At 41.5% G+C, this 17988-nt stretch overlaps 1 long non-coding RNA gene across 1 annotated transcript in view; it reads right to left on the bottom strand.

Moving 5' to 3' along the window:
- Positions 1–3847: 3847 nt before the first annotated feature.
- LOC149462845 (uncharacterized) overlaps positions 3848–17988 on the bottom strand; it is an 87930-nt gene continuing 73789 nt past the window's right edge. The window contains exon 3 of the long non-coding RNA XR_016312552.1: positions 3848–4119. This is a non-coding gene — a long non-coding RNA (uncharacterized LOC149462845). The remainder of the gene's footprint in view (positions 4120–17988) is intronic.

Here is a 17988-nt window from a genome sequence, read left to right as displayed (position 1 = left end):
ACAAACATTTTATACTTACCTGCTCTGTGCAATGATTTTTCATACAGCAGCTCCAATCCTCCTCTTCTCAGGTCACCCACTGGCGCTCCTGGCCCCGATCCTCCTCTTCTCAGGTTCCCCACTGGCACTCCTGGCCCCTTCCCCTTGCAGAGTGCCCCCTCTGGGGACACCCATACATGCTTGCTCCCGAGCCATCCCTGTATGTCCATAAGACATACAGAGTGTGTCTTGGCCACGTCCCCACTCTCTCCTCACTGGCTGTGATTGAAAGCAGCAGAAGCCAATAGCTCTTGGTGCTCTGTCTCAGCCAATCAGAAGAGAGTGACACAGGAGGGCTGAGGCTCATGTGCAGAGCACTGAATCACAATCAGGCTCAGATAAGTATTGGGAGGGGAGCTGTACACTGAAGGTTTTTACCTTCATACATTGAATGCATGAAGGTAAAAAACCTTCATCCTTTACAACCACTTCAATTCAGTCGCCTTAAGGGAATTGCCAAGCTATCCTCTGGAGTCATTTAAAATAGAAGCAAAGCCGTGGAAACATTTCCAGGTCTCTCGCCAGCCCTACAAAAGGAGGGATCAAAAACCTGGACAAAAATCATCTTCATCTTCTTGTTTGGAAGAGTTTGAAGAGGATTGAATGACCTGAGAACGTTCTGAGACTATTTTTACTGGTTTTGGAAGGAAGACTGGACATTACCAGAAGAGATGCACAAGTTGAATTTAAACAATACCTTTATTCACTGTCTGCTTGAACAAAGCAGGAGTCATAAAGTCATGTTCATCCGCAACTTCTTTGGAAGAATCTGACTAGGAGTGATTTGCTTGGGAAGGTTCTGAGACTGCTTATTGCCAGAATAGATAGCCCTTTCACAGGGTGAGTGGAAACACTCCTTTAAAGTGTATTGACCATGTGTTTAATGAATGTGACAGCCTGTAAGATGTTGTCATCTTTGTTCCTGTCTGCCTGAACAAAGTAAGAATCAAACAGCATTTTGCCTACCAAGGCATGAGCGGCACAGACCCAGTTTAGGTATACAGTATATAATGCATGCTGATCTGGAGGGACTAACTGGGAAAGAGCTCATAAGCTACCTTCCCATAAACCCAGTATAAAACTCTTAACTGAAAGATGCCCCTTACCTTCTTTGCAACGACTGGCTACAAGGATGAGGTAACAACTAATGGCTTAAGATAGTAAGAAAATGTCTTTGCAGCCAATTGGCAGTACGAAAAACAGCATGCAACATTATTGCAGGCCATAGATGGGTCGAAAATCGGCCGATTTTTCAGCTGAAAATAAAATCGGCCAATTTTCAGATCGTTAGTGGGCTAAATGTTCGGCCGTTTTTCGGTATTTTGGCAGATTTTTTTATCGGTAAAATCGGCCGATCTTTTACCGATAAAAAAATCTGCGCATGAGCAGTGACCTGCAAGAGGAAGACAAAAAAAAGAAAAAAGAAGAAGAGGAAGAAGAAGAGGATGAAGAAGAAGAAGAGGATGAAGAAGAAGAAGAGGATGAAGAAGCAGAAAAAGAGGATGAAGAAGAAGAAGAGGATGAAGAAGAAGAAGAAGAAGAAGAGGAGGAGGAGGAAGAAGAAGAAGAGGATGAAGAAGAAGAGGATGAAGAAGAAGAGGAAGAAGAAGAAGAGGATGAAGAAGAAGAGGATGAAGAAGAAGAGGATGAAGAAGAAGAAGAAGAGGATGAAGAGAAGAAGTGGAAGAAGAAGAGGATGAAGAAGATGAAGAAGAGGATGAAGAAAAAGAAGAGGATGAAGAAGAAGAAGTAGAAGAGGATGAAGAAGAAGAGGATGAAGAAGAAGTAGAAGAAGAAGAGGATGAAGAAGAGGTAGAAGAAGAAGAGGATGAAGAAGAAGAAGTAGAAGAAGAAGAAGAGGTAGAAGAAGAAGAGGATGAAGAAGAAGAGGAAGATGAAGATGAGGATGAAGAAGAAGAGGATGAAGAAGAAGAGGAAGAAGAAGAAGAGGATGAAGAAGAAGAAGAAGAAGAGGATGAAGAAGAAGAGGATGAAGAAGTAGAAGAGGATGAAGAAGAAGAAGTAGAAGAGGATGAAGAAGAAGAGGATGAAGAAGAAGTAGAAGAAGAAGAGGATGAAGAAGAAGAAGTAGAAGAAGAAGAGGTAGAAGAAGAAGAGGATGAAGAAGAAGAGGAAGATGAAGATGAGGATGAAGAAGAAGAGGATGAAGAAGAAGAGGATGAAGAAGAAGAGGAAGAAGAAGAAGAAGAGGATGAAGAAGAAGTAGAAGAAGAAGAGGATGAAGAAGAAGAAGACGTAGAAGAAGAGGTAGAAGAAGAAGAGGATGAAGAAGAAGAGGATGAAGAAGAAGAGGATGAAGAAGAAGTAGAAGAAGAAGAAGAGGATGATGAAGAAGAAGAGGATGAAGAAGAGGAAGTAGAAGAAGAAGAAGAAGAGGATGAAGAAGAAGAAGAGGATGAAGAAGAAGAAGAGGATGATGAAGAAGAAGAGGATGAAGAAGAGGAAGTAGAAGAAGAAGAAGAGGATGAAGAAGAGGAAGAAGAAGAAGAAGATGAAAAAGAAGATGAAGAAGAGGATGAAGAAGAAGAGGATGAAGAAGAGGATGATGAAGAAGAGGAAGATGAAGAAGAGGATGAAGAAGAAGAAGAGGAAGATGATGAAGAAGAAGAGGATGAAAAGGAAGAGGAAGAAGAAGAAGAAGAGGAAGAAGAAGAAGAGGATGAAGAAGAAGAAGAGGATGAAGAAGAGGAAGAAGAAGAAGAGGGTGAAGAAGAAGAGGATGAAGAAGAGGAAGAAGAAGAAGAAGAAGAGGATGAAGAAGAGGAAGAAGAAGAAGAAGAGGATGAAGAAGAGGAAGAAGAAGAAGAGGAAGAAGAAGAAGAAGAAGAAGAAGAAAAAGTAGAAGAAGATGAAGAAGAAGAAGAGGAAGAAGAAGAGGATGAAGAGGAAGATGAAGAAGAGGATGAAGAAGATGAAGAAGAAGAAGAGGATGAAGAAAAGAGGATGAAGAACAAGAGGAATTCCAGTCCAGCAAAAAGTGTCCCTGCAGAGAGCTCCGCTATTTCTTCTGACCGTTCCTTGACATTTATAGCGGTTGCAACAATGTATTTATTTGTTTCCGAATAAAAACATCTGTATCCGAAATGGATACAAATAGATACATTGTTGCAACCGCTATAAATGTCAAGGAACTGGCAGAAGAAATAGCGGACCTCTCTGCAGGGACACTTTTTGCCGGCTGTAGACGGGATGAAAATCGGGCGATTTTTTTTACCGTTACTGGTAACGTCGGCCGCTTGAACGACCGATTTTTTGTTTTTTTTAAAGAAAAATCGGCCGATTTTCGACCCGTCTATGGCCTGCATAAGAGATGCACAGACAGGTGTGACAATCCCAGAAAGCATACCAGAAGGAAGATACTAGCATCCACCAGCTATTAACCTGCCTAGACCAGTCACAGCCAGGGGTGGACTGACCATTGGGGAACTCGGGCACTGCCCAAGGGCCTGGGGTCAGCAGGGGGCCCCATGAGATATCCCTGGTACCTTTCATAGGCTTTTTTGGATGTGGTTTGAGTGTGGGCAAGGACACAGGGGCCCCATGATCCCCTATTGCCCGGGGGCCCCATGAGTTGTCAGTCCGCCCCTGGTCACAGCATAAAGGGATCAGTCTGCAGGCAGAACAAGGACCTGTCTCAGTGAAAAAAAAAACAAATCCCTGACAATGATACTAAGCAAGTCTAAAGAAGAAACTCCACATTGTTATGAACAATAATAACATGTACAATCACCCTGAGACTTCAACAGGTGGTTAATCAAACAAACCCTGCCATGCAAAAAGGCATAACATGATGAAAAGGTTTTATTTAGAAGATAAACCAAAAGGTAGGAATCTGCAACCGAATTACAATAATACTCTGCAATGTACCCAGATCCCCCAAGAGAAATGCTGACAAATTAATTACATTTTTTTTTTTTTGCATCTTGAGCCCGATGAGCTATCCAAAACAAAGACTGGTAAAATAAATCTGCCTTTGACAATCCGGTCCAATGCAGACAGGCAAGGTCTCCTACCTTCTCTGGTGGCACTGGTCTTTATTAGGGGATGGCATTTGTTTTCCTGCAGAAAAAGAAGGAAAGCAAAAACATTGAGTTTGTTCAATGACTAATAAGCAGCAGTATATTACCTCATCCACAAGGGAGCTCTGTATCTCAGTATTAATAAAGCAGGAGTCAGCGGCAGATGCAGGAGCCGGAGTACCACACTACCAACTTCCATAATAGGCAAGCATTATACTGAAGCTACCAGCCATGATATTGCACTGCTTCCCCACTGAGAGTAATTTACACTTCCTAAGCCACCCTAGAGATAAGCAGAGGAGCTTCCTGATAGGCAATGCATTCAGCAGAAAAATGCAGCGACCTCATCTCACCAGTGCAGGATGGACAGCCTGAGGTTTATTGAGGCCAAGTAGGAGATGTGCTAATTTCCTGGATCCTGTCAGTGTACAAGGAGGAAAGAGAAGAAACCCTGGGCTGGGGCAAGCTGAAATTTAATGATCCTGTCAGTGTAGTGGTGGATGGAACCTACCCAGGTGTGCTGACATGGAGCAATCAGGAAAATCAGCCTGCTAGAAAATTACCTAGACCCCCAAACATTATATATTTTTTGAAAGCTGAGGTCTTGAGGAATAAAATGATGGCTGTTGCAGGAAAAAAATATACTAAAATTATTTTATTGCAACAACACAAGATAATAACCAATCGTTTGGTAAAACAGAAAAGATGAAGTTGCGTTGAGTAAATAGATACCAAACATGTCAAAACTCAAATGTCACCTGGGAAATGGTGACAAATTATATTACCGAAAATACCGACACTTTAAAAACCTTTACAGGTTATCAGTGTAGAGTTAATCATGAATGCTGGCCTTATAATTATTGCTCTCTCTCTGGTGTTCATGGTGATACCACACATGTGTGGTGTAATCACTGTTTACGTAGCTGTGTGGGACCTAAATGCATGTTTGCATTTGCTTATATGTGCAGGAGGACATGAGTGCTATACATTTTTTTTTACATTTTTTATTAATTTTATTCAAATGAAATTTTTTACAGTTTTTTTTGTATTTAACATTATTTCTATCACAAGGAAACTAACAAGCCCCCTATGTGATAGCTCTGGGCAGTGACAGGTATGCTTTACTGAGACATCGGGGGTCTATTAGACCCCCAATGTCTCCCCTGCCCTCCAAAGCAGATGATCAAGCACAGATTGGACTTTTATTAGCTACTTTTTTGACTATAACAACCAAGGAATGACAGCTCTGAAATGATTGTCACTTATGGCTTTATTTGTCACAGAGGAGATCTGAGAGCAGACATTCCTCAATCTCCTCAGTGTGAAGGGATCCCAGAGATTTACTGTGGTCCTGGGTCCCCAGGAAGAACAGGACAGCCCAGGAACCACCACGGGCTAGTCCTTTTTGGCACCAAAAATGTGATCAGGTGACTGTAGTGCTGCCTGGATCACTTTGAAAGACAGCCAAGTGCTGGCTGTAAAAAAACAAAACAAACGGTACCAAGATCGTAGTTGCAATTGTTAGCTATAAAACTTTGTACCAAGATCATGGCTGCTTTTAATGGCCACTTGCTGACAGGTCATATATTTAGTATGTATGGTGGTCAGCAAGTGGTTGAATCTATCCTTATCTCCTTGTAGAACTCCCTTGGATTTTAGGCCCAGGCTGCCTCAACTTCTACCCAAGTCAAGATTAAGCACTGTCTCTGAACCTAGCCCCAATCTGTTGTGAAATCCCAGACTTTCATCAGGCTATAGAGGTTCTGGTATTTGCAATAGGACAGGTCTGTACAGGTGCAAATTATCATGAACTCCCTGCAGCTGCTTACTCATCTTAGTTCCAGATCCTAATCAAATGCTGTTAGCTGAATCTTAAATCACAGTTAAATAACATATGCAAAGCTTAGTCTTTATTGTTTGTCTGACTAATATACTAAGACTAATGAATAAATAGTGATCCTGCCAGTATCTTCCCTTTGCAGTGCTTCCTCTCTTGGGCGGAATGATAACCACGGGCTACAAATTTTATGGTAGTGTTGTCAGCCTGCCATGCTCTCATGCCCATGGTGTCACAACTTCTCAGGTGGATCCAGAGTCATTGCAGTCATGTCACCACACTTAAAAGGGATTAAAAGAGTATTTAGGACACTTTTTTTCTATACCAAAGGCATTTTCTATGCCAATATAACCTCCTCATATGTGCTGCTGGTTAATTGTTCTTCACAGATCCTATAAATGTATGTTCGGGAAAAAACTATTCAATACTTCTCTGCAGTATATGCATATTTCCACATGTTTTGCCTTTTTTAAAAAAGCTGCAAGTACAGAAAAACACCTACTGACCTACTGGAAATCCATTTGGTTCCTACATCCTTGTATGAACTGTAAATACAGTCAGAGCAATTCAAAATAGTCCCAATGACAGATTTTTGGTGGTAACATTACCAACACATACTGCGAATTTATAGTTTCCTATAAGGTCCCTTTTATGTTTGATTGACAGCGTATGGTGGTGGGTGGATTCAAACGCTGATATTGGACTGAATAGTGGCTGTAGAGTCATCCTCTACTGTGTACTGTCAATCAAAAGTAAATTGGAGCTGATAGGGAGTAGTCTATAAGTTCCCCATCAGGCTCTGCCCACCCCTAGTACATACTGTAGCTCCTTGGCCATGCTCCTGTCAGTGTGAATGGTGCAGTGGCAGGGGAGGGAGGGCAGGAGTGAGTGTGCTAAATGTGGACACTCCAACCTAAATGCAGACATAGACAGATTCATGTACATGTCTCTAGACTTCTAGCAGATTACCAGATAATTGTATGTGCTGTACATGCAGCATTTGAAAAGAGACAGAAACGTGGGGTATTTGTGCTTATATTACCGAGATGTGCAGACTAAAGCTGGCCATACATGGGTCAGTTTTTTCCATATACCATTTGGGATTGTGAAAACCTAGAACCCTTGAAAACACCAACTTGGTGGTATGGCTTACCATCCAATGTATTTGAGCCCAATATCAGTCACAGAAGACTTCAATGTGGATTGTATGCAACAGAATGCTGATCATGTTGAAAGTGGTTGTGTAGCATGATGGAACTTCTACTAGCCACTAATTTAGAACAAGCATGCTTACAGTATATGAAATGTATGGCCATGTCATGCCTTTTTCCTATATATTAACAGATTTATTTTGATGGCTGACTTCTCTTTACCTTCGTTGTAACCAAGCTATATCCATATTTTCAAATTATTACTGTCTGTGTCACATTGGGAAAATTTCTCCTAGCGTTTTGCATCAGTGGCCAAACGGGATATATGCTCCAACTGGAGTAAGAGTACACACCTAACATAAGTTCCAACTATTCAGCACTCTACCAAAAAGGTATAGTGTTCTGTAGCCCCTTTTGGAGAGAACTTCCTGTTACCATGACCACAGATAGGAAGATAGGAGAGCTATCCCCAGTGAGGTCGCAAAAAGCAATAAAAACAGACAGAAGATTATAAATAAATAAATAAATAAATACAACATCTTTTTTTTTAACTGGCTTTTAAACCTCCTTAAAAATGGCACCTGCTGTTTTTCTCCTGAGGCGAGGAAAAAGGGAGAGAGACATAAACAACATACATACTGTATACAAGGGGCGTTCAAGTCAAACGGGGAATTTTGAGTTTATATAATCAAAGAACAAATTTCAAGGAGTGGAAACTGCATTTATTTTTCAACATACTCCCCTGCTACATTTATATACTTATCCCAGCATTTAACTAATACCAGCATAGAAAGATTTGTTAGTACGCCTAAACAATCCTAGGACATTTGTGAATTATTGTGTTCACCGCTCCCACAGAAAGATTCATCTCATGTACAATTTCACATCAGCAGGGGCGGACTGACCATTTGGAAAATTGGGCACTGCCCAAGGGCCCAGGGTCAGTAGGGGGCCCCATGAGATGCCCCTGGTACCTTTTTCATAGGCCTTTTTGAGTTTTAGCAAGGACACGGGCCCCATCATCCCCTATTTCACGGGGGCCCCATGAGTTGTCAGTCCGCCCCTGCACATCAGGTTATGGGGCGATTATGCAGGATCAGGCTTTCCATGCACTGAATGTTTACAAGAATGACTACTATGGGCTGGGTACCACCACGTCCAGGATCGTCACTGACAGATGTAACGCCATCTTTGAATCGTTTACACCATTCAGATGTCTTACTGCGGCTAACAATCTCATTACCGTACTGTGCTGGAAGTTTTCTGTAGATATCTGTGGGTTTATACCTTTGTTCACAAAAAACTTCACCACCACACGCTGTTTCTTGTAAGCACTAACACTGTTGTCTTAATTCTCTGAACAGGCCCATGTCATGTATGCCGCCTACAAGTAATTATATATATATATATATATATATATATATATATATATATATATATATATACTGTATATAATATACACTGCTCAAAAAAATTAAAGGAACACTTTTTAATCAGAGTATAGCATCAAGTCAATAAACTCCAGGGATATTTATCTGGTCAGTTAGGTAGCAGAGGGGGTTGTTAAGCTGCTTTGGTGTTAATGAAATTAACAACAGGTGCACTAGATGGGCAACAATCAGGCGACCCCCAAAACAAGAATGGTTTTACAGGTGGAGGCCACTGCCATTTTTATTCCTACTCGTTTTTTTTTACTGTTTTTCACTAGGTTTGCATTTAGTTAGGGTCAGTGTCACTACTGGTAGCATGAGGCAATACTTGGACCTTACAGAGGTTGCACAGGCAGTCCAACTCCTCCAGGATGGCACATCAATACGTGCCATTGCCAGAAAATTTGCTATGTCTCCAAGCACAGTCTCAAGAGCATGGAGGAGATTCCAGGAGACAGGCAGTTACTCTAGGAGAGCTGGACAGGGCCGTAGAAGGTCCTTAACCCATCAACAGGACCAGTATCTGCAAGGAGGAACAAGATGAGCACTGCCAGAGCCCTACAAAATGACCTCCAGCAGGCAACTGGTGTGAATGTCTCTGGCCAAACAATCAGAAACAGACTTCATGAGGGTGGCCAAGGGCCCGACGTCCTCTAGTGGGCCCTGTGCTCACTACCCGGCACCATAGAGCTCAATTGGCATTTGCCATTGAACACCAGAATTGGCAAGTCCGTGATTGGCGCCTTGTGCTTTTCACAGATGAGAACAGGTTCACCCTGTGACAGATGTGAAAGGGTCTGGAGAAATTTTGGTGGTGGATGAGTGATGGTCTGGGGAGGCATATCCATGGAGGGACGCACAGACCTCTACAGGCTACACAATGGCACCCTGACTGCCATTAGGTATTGGGATGAAATCCTTGGAGAAATTGTTAGACCCTACGCTGGTGCAATGGGTCCTGGGTTCCTCCTGGTGCCCGGCCTCATGTGGTGAGAGTATGCAGGCAGTTCCTGGAGGATGAAGGAATTGATACCAATGGCCCCCATCCAGGTTAATACACTCACTGTCCACTTTATGCGGTACACTTAGCTAGCTACCCCCTTTTTGCTTCAGAACTGCCTTAATTCATCATGCCATAGATTCAACAAGGTGTTGGAAACATTCCTCAGACATTTTGGTCCACATTGACATGATGGCATCACACAGTTGCTGAAGATTTATCGGCTGCACATCCATGAACCGTTGATACAAGGCAGGATGGATCCATGCTTTCATGTTGTTTATGCCAAACTCTGACCCTACCATCTGAATGTCGCAGCTGAAATCGAGATTCATCAGGCCAGGCAACGTTTTTCCAATCTTTTATTGTCCAGTTTTGGTGAGCTTATGCGAGTTGTGACCTCTGTTTCCTGTTCTTAGCTGACCCGGTGTGGTATTTTGCTTCTGTAGCCCACCTGCTTCAAGGTTCGATGTGTTGTGCGTTCAGAGATGGTATTCTGTATACTTTGGTTGTAATGAGTGGTTATTTGAGTTAGTGTTGCTTTTCTATCATCTCGAACCAGTCTACCCATTCTCCTCCACACAACTGCAGCTCACTGGATATTTTCTCTTTTTCAGATCTTTTTATGTAAACCCAAGAGGTGGTTGTGCGTGAAAATCCCAGTAGATCACCAGTTTTTGAAATACTCAGAGCAGCCCATCTGGTACCAACAACTATGCCACTTTCAAAGTCACTGACATCCCCTTTCTTCCCCATTCTGATGCTCAGTTTGAACCTAAGCAAGGCATCTTCACCAGGCCTAGATGCCTATAAATACATTGAGTTGCTGCTCAGTTGTGATTGGCTGATTAGCAATTTGTGTTACCAAGCAATCGAACAGGTGTACCTAATAAAGTGGCCAGTGAGTGTATATAAATAGTAAGAAGTTTGGGTAAAATTTATTGAGGATTCTTACAAGCATTTGTTTATCATTATTATTTATTACATTTAATTATATAGTGCTGTCAATTTACACAAAGCTTTACATATTTATTGTACATTCATATCAATCCCTGCCCACAAGTAGCAAATATTCTAAGGTTCATTTTGTGATGTCGCCAGAGCAGGACTAGAGTGAAAGTCTTCTAATGGGGACATTTGTTGGTGTGACAACTGTCTCAGGGAGGATTTCCCTCAAAGGCCTCATGTACACTGCAGCTGATAAATCCACATTTAGGAGCTGTTCAGCGTTTTTTTCAGCAGCCCCTGAACTCACCCTATTGTTTTCCTATGTGTCCATGTACACTATGTCGTGTACAGTCGTTAACAGGCAGCTGAGTTTACAGTTGTTTTTATGAATGCATAAAACTTGCGTTCAGGAGTAGATTTTATCAGCGTTTCAAAAGCCAAATGCTTTTAAATGCGTGTAAATGCCGTTAAACATGGCCAACTGCATTTATATGCGTTTGTGATTTTTTTTTTAACTCTTCCTTTTCCAGATGCTGTCCAGAGCCTTTTTTCATCATGAAAAATGCATGCAAAGCCTCTTCCCGGTACTCAAATGGACCTGGTACACCATACTTTTGAGGTTTCACATGAAAGAAAATATGTTAGACACTGCTGCAATAATTTCTGCACAGAAATGATATGGAACACATCCAAACTCCACAAAAAAAAAGACAGCTAATCTCAACAAATACTGCTCTCTCTGCTTCTGCTCCCTCTATTTCTCTCAAAATGTCTGAAATAGTTAATTTTTTACTGTTTTGCAGTGCATTCTGGGCATTTTGGAAGGTCTCCTGAGGTTATCTTTGAAAAACACTTCTAAACGTGGCTAAACAGATGTTTTTTAACCCACATTTCCAGCAGTCAGTTTCCATCAGGGGCGGAATGACAACTCATGGGGCCCCCAGGCAATAGGGGATCATGGGGCCCCTGTGTCCTTGCCCAAACTCAAAAAAGCCTATGAAAAAGGTACCAGGGGCATCTCATGGGGCCCCTTACTGACCCCGGGCCCTCGGGCAGTGCCCAAGTTTCCAAATGGTCAGTCCGCCCCTGGTTTCCATCATTCAGAAGTGTCCCGTGTACATGGAGCCTATCTTTGGAGAGATTTTCTCTCACTTTTTGATGCAGCACTTGTGTAAAATGTGAGAGTAAATCTCCCCACCTGGATACAGGTTTCAAAAAAAGCCTGACAGGGGTATTAACCCATCTGTAGTCAAAACTTTGGGCTTTTAAATTACGTACATGCTGGAACATCTGAAAGAGCACCACATTCAGAAAATACTATACAAATAATTTAAAAAGATTTGAACATTGTTTTGTACTACTAAAAGTGCCTTCCAACTCCAGTGTGTCCATATTATTGCTGACAGGCTTCAGCAAGCATTGCATCTTCAAACCTTACCTGAACCAGTAACTGAATTTAAAGTTTCACAAAAAGAAAATAATGGTTGCAATTGACTAACTCAGCTCCTCATACCATAAACATATAGTATATAAACCAAAAAGGAGAATATTGTGATTTTAAGCAGTGCTGAAAAACCTCCTCTCAGAAAAAAACTCACAAGACCTTTTCAGAAAACAAAAATGTTTTTATTACAAAATTAATTAAAATAACTTGGAGTATACTCCCCTAAAAACACACACATATAAAAATAAACCAATAGCAGCTCAGAAACCCCCAACACATCCCCCGCCATTGCAGATCATATAGTTTTGATAATAAGACAAAAAACTGTGTAAACAAAAATTAGAAGGGGGGGGGGAATTCTATAGATGTTATCCCAACGCATTTCACAGATAGCTTCTTCAGGGGTTTAAGGGGTGCCATTAGCTGTAGCTGAAAAATAATCCTCAAGGGGTGTTTAACCTGAGCTTATGGATGCCCCCCAGTGCGCTAAGGTCAGAGATAGAAAGATGGAAGACAGGAGGTGAGCCCATTACCCAGAGATCCAATCCGGGAGCCCCGGCAGGCTAAGCATAGAGGGGAGAGACCAAAATACACTCCACAGATGAACCTTCTAATTTTACTTGATGTGGAGAACTGTCCAGAAATATCCAAAAAGGTCTAAGAAGATAAATATGAGGAGCCCTGCTATAGCCACAATTTTGCTATCCACATCCAAAGCCTGAAAAACAAAATTGTGGCAAAAATAACTTCTGTCATTGTAATCGTGGGGATAATGGCATTAGAACATTAGACATTATGAAATTAGAGTTTCATTTAGTATCCACATATTGCGAGGTTCCAGTACATTTTAAATACAATTTGGGCAAAAAATGACTAAGAGACCCCTGGGACAGATAGAGTTGTTTAATTAATTTTAATAAACATTGATAAGGTTGTGCACATATCACTTATAGATTTGGTATAGTATGGTAAGACTTTAGCATCTGCCTAAGGAGGCCCCCGCAATGTATGAAAGGCTACAGGAGGTGAAATAACTTTCCTGAAGCATGAAAAAGTCATATTACCTATCAGCCATGTGTGATATGTCAGTGTACACAGTGAACCATAGGCAAACAGAATGATGTACACTTAAGTTTAATTACTGTGCATCAATGCACATTGACCTATGAGGTAAGCTTCCCTCTGAAATAATTTGGTTTTATAACAAACACCAAAATGTTACAGCTTGAATGGGCTCATCTGCAGTGCAGAGAATGCCAGTGATTAGTCTAGTTTGAGGCACAATAAAGAATGTCAGCAATAAAAAGTAAAAAAAAAAACATATTTCCAGTCTGGTGTTGATTTTGATCCATGTCCAAACATCAGCTGGTTAGCAAGCACCCTCCATAGGGATGTCCTCCTTACTGTTTTCTGAAGATGGCAATTAGCCACGCAGGGGTTGCAGGGGTATAAGCAAGCATTTGGGTTCTCCGTGTATAGCAATGTGGCGATGAGTAACTGTTTTCTTTAGAACTTACCCCAGTCATGTCTTGAAAGCTCCTTTAACTTTTCGGTCTTCATGATGCTATTTATTTAGATCTGTTCTATAAATGACATGGAGTCTTTGAAAAACATGTACAGATTCTGAGACCATGTGATACTATAATTGCATGTAGGTGGACTTCATTGAAATATTCAGAAAACATTCAAAGACAATTAGTTACACCACAGCTTATTTGTTGGCTTCACAGCAAAGGACTGAATGCCTACGGAATCAAGCCCTTTCAGTTTTTTCTTTGTAAATAGTTTGGAAAACCATGTCCAACATTATCACCTATTTTGTGCAAATCAGCTAAATAAATTTACAATTTAAACCACTTTAATTCTAAGCTGTATCACTAATAACTAAAATATGTGCTTTAAAGCTATCTCCATATCCAACTATTTGCTCAGTCTCTTACGAAAGACCTTGTATTTGCCGAGTTCAACCCCTTTGAGAAAATATGTATGGAAGGACCTTCTAGGGAAGCTTTAATCTCAGATCGATAGAAAACACTCAATACACTTCCAGGAAATCTATTCTCCAAACATCCCTATATGCTGAAATGGGAAAAGTTGCTGAGACTTGAGCTTTCCCTGGATATTTGTAGACGCTTTGGTCTCAAGAGATTCATATTCGCAACCTACAAAGAAACACATCCAAAACTCTAATGTGCTGGTGTTATTTGTACCCCAGAGCTATTGCACGTGATCTACCCTACAGTTAGTAATGTATGCTGGAGGTGCCACTTGGAAGTAGATACCTTCTACCATATCTTGCGCAATTGCTATGGTATCATGTTCTTTTGGAGGGAAGTCCATCCCTGCTCTCTAACTTAGCTGAAACCTCAATTTCCCTAGAACCCCTGAAACACATTTTAGGTTTTCAATACCAGGTGCGGAAAGCATTTAAAAAAATTTAAATATCCTTAGCGAGACGAGATGCCTGTTTACCACTAGAGGGAAAACCCCACCCCCTCGTCACTGTGTACGAATTACGAAATCGAATTAAAGAAATGAGGCAGATAGAACATCTTATGGCAAGGATACGAAATACGTTGGATAAATGCAGTGCTGTTTGGAATGCTTGGAACACTTACCTAATCCTAAATAAAGGCTAACTTTACCTATGCTGTGCATGCTGAGTGGTTCTCACGCTCTTTCTCTCCTACACACATACCCCTGACCTTGCAATCTTCTGGTTGTCTTCCCTATATTCTTCTCTAATTTTTTTTTTTTTTTATAGCCTTTTGTACATTAACAGAGTGGTCCATCTGAACTTTTGATGTGGGACTTGACCTTTGGATAATCTTGCCAGTTTACTTTCAGCAAATCCACTGAAGATTTCGAAGCATATTGCTCTACTTGTATCGGACTTCAAAATACTACATACAGTGTACACTTAATTTCTTATCAGAAGGCTTGTTCTGTTTTATTCTTCTTTTCTTTCATAGTACAGTACTTAAGCAGTATTCTTTATGGCCTGTCTTGGTCTTGTTACACAAGCACTGTGGGATATACAGTATGTACTCTAATCACCCATGACCTTCTACATGTTTATGCCCTCAACGTTACTTGAGTAGAAATACTTTTCAGGTACTTTGTTTTCACTGATTAAATCCCAAAATGGTTTAACTCTTTAACCTGTAGGATGGGAAGACTTATCAGAAAATCATGGAAGTAGATTAAAATACTATTAAAATAAATTAAATGCTATTAATATTAAAATACTATTGCCACATTTTTCACATTCTCAATGTATAGTGATTCCACTTTGTTTTATATCTCATTTACAAATATTGGATTTTAGTGATGTAGATGATGGTTCCACAAGTGTACAAGTGATACTATTCCTACGGCTGTTCAGTAGGGGCACTTAAAATGTTGGTTTTGTAGATGTCCCTTATCAAGCACTAAAATCTTTGAAAAAATGGAGAGGGTTCTTAACAGTGCATGCACTTCCCAAGATCTCCCATGAATTTGGGGGATCCATGTGTGGCTTCATTCACATCTGCACGTTCCATGAATGTGCACATTTACGGAATGTACAAAAGATGTGTATCATGCTTGTGGTGCTACAAATTGTCATTGGCACCCCAAACACAGCAAACAAATACGCATTTTTGCACGTGGCAAAGCACTTGAGAAATGCACTAAAATGTGTTGTAAAAATGCATGAAAATTTACACCCAAGAATGGTGCAGCAACATCCTTGCTGCCTTTGTCATGCATAGTACAGCCCATTCAAAGGAATGGGTTGCCCTATGCGTGTCAGATGAAAAAGTGCATGGTCACAAGATGCAGATGTGTGATTGGGGCCCAAAACTTAGTAGCTCTAAACCTTATCACTAAAATCTAATTAATATGTTAATGTAATTGCAAAAATTATTTTCAGTCTTTCAAATGTGCAGATTCTAATAAAATTATTTAAAGCAGAGTTCCAGACCTTTTTGGTCAGCAGCTACAAAAATTAAATTTATGAAGAATTTGATGTTTTTAATTTCTTTATTGAATATGTTTTATGGCAGAAATAAGAAAAAACCTTCCTTTATAGCGCAAAAAATAAAAAACCCTGAGGTGATCAAATACCACCAAAAGAAAGCTCTACTTGTGGTAAAAAAAATTACTTAAATTTCATTTATGTAAAGCGTTGCATGACCACGCAATTGTCAATTAAAATAATGAGACTCCGTATAGCAAAAAATGGCCTGGTCAGGAAGGGGGGGTAAATCCTCTGGAGATGAAGTGGTTAATATACTTACCTTATTCCCAACAGTAACCAGAAACCGGCACTCAAATCTCTCTTGCTGTACTCAAAATGGAATTGTGCACTTGCTGAGGTGCCATACTTGATAGATCGGGGAATCTACGTATTTGGCATGGTTGAGGAAAGACACCAGTCCATCTAGTTCAATCTTAGAGTATGTGTGTGTATGTGTGTGTATGATTACTGTTTTCCATATCCCTGTACACTGTGTTTGCTAAGAAACACATTTAAAAGATTTTTGCAACTTATCAACACTCTCTGCTGACACCATCACCTGTGGAAGGGAGTTCCACATCCTCATTGCTCTAACAGTAAAGAACCCCCTACACAGATTAGGTTTGAATTGTTTCTCATCTAACTTCATTGTGTAGCTGCATGTCTTTTTTAGAGAAATAAAATTACCGTATTTGCCGGCGTATAAGACAACTTTTTGACCCTTGAAAATCTTCTCAAAAGTCGGGGGTCGTCTTATACGCCGGTACACATGTTAGGGGGGCTGCGGCATTAAGTACAGGGGTTTGCAGGGGCTGATGTCTCTTACCTGGATCCAGTCCCACGACGATCCGGTCTAGGAAGCGCGGCGTCTCCTTCAGTTCGGCCACTGGATGTTCGTGCGGCTGCTCGGCTCCGCCTCCTCACCGGTGATTGGCCGCCAGAACTGTAGCTCAGGAAAGGCACACAGGCGGCCAATCACCGGCGAGGGGGCGGAGCCGAGCGGCCCCGCGAAAATTGAGTGCCGGAGCAGCAGGTAAGTGTTTTGTGTAGAGGTGCTGCTGCAACCACATATGCTGGCTGCAGCAGCACCATACGAGAACAGGGTCAGCAAGTCTCAGTGGGAGGAATAGTGCCCCATCATTGGTGTCACTGATACCAATGATGGGGCACTATTCCTCCCACTGATACCAACGATGGGGCACTATTCCTCCCACTGACACCAACGATGGGGCACTATTCCTCCCCCCCACTGACACCAACGATGGGGCACTATTCCCCCCCCACTGACACCAACGATGGGGCACTATTCCACCCCCCACTGACACCAATGATGGGGCACTATTCCACCCCTCACTGACACCAATGATGGGACACCATTCCTCCCACTGACATCAATGATGGGGCACTATTCCTCCCACTGACACCAATGATGGGGCACTATTCCTCCCACTGATACCAATGATGGGGCACTATTCCTCCCACTGACACCAATGATGGGGCACTATTCCTCCCACTGACATCAATGATGGGGCACTATTCCTCCCACTGGTGTGCATTGGAAGAGGGGTAGTCTTATACAGCGAGTATAGCCCAAACACTACATTTTAGCAGGAAAAGTAGGGGGGTCGTCTTATACGCCCAGTCGTCTTATACGCCGGCAAATACGGTAAATAGTTACCTCTCTGCTAGAGTCACCATTCAAGGATTTGTATATTGCTATCTTATCCCCTCTTAAGCGTCTTTTCTCATGTTTATTGTTTGTAGATGTTCCTCATTCTGCAGTCCTCCAGTTCCCTTATTATCTTTGTTACCCTTCTCTGGACTCTCTCCAGTTCAAGCACATACTGAGGATTAGTGACCAGAACTGGACAACATACTCAAGATGGGCCAAACCAGTGTTTTTTAAAGTGGTAGAATTATGGTTTTATCTACCCTTTTTAATGCATGCTAATAGTCTGCTGGCCTTGCTTGCTGCAGCTTGGCAATGCGTGCTATTGATGAATCTGTCATCTACTAGGACTCCCCAGTCCTTTTCCTTTCTTTATTACCCTAGAAGTTCTCCCTCTAGCATGTGACTTGCATGCACATTTTTAGCTCCC

The sequence above is a fragment of the Staurois parvus genome, unplaced genomic scaffold (genome assembly GCF_062004578.1).
Source record: "Staurois parvus isolate SC_StPar_1 unplaced genomic scaffold, SC_StPar_1.0 ptg000165l, whole genome shotgun sequence".
Classification (NCBI taxonomy): Eukaryota; Metazoa; Chordata; class Amphibia; order Anura; family Ranidae; genus Staurois; species Staurois parvus.
This window is presented reverse-complemented; position numbering and strand designations above follow the sequence as displayed.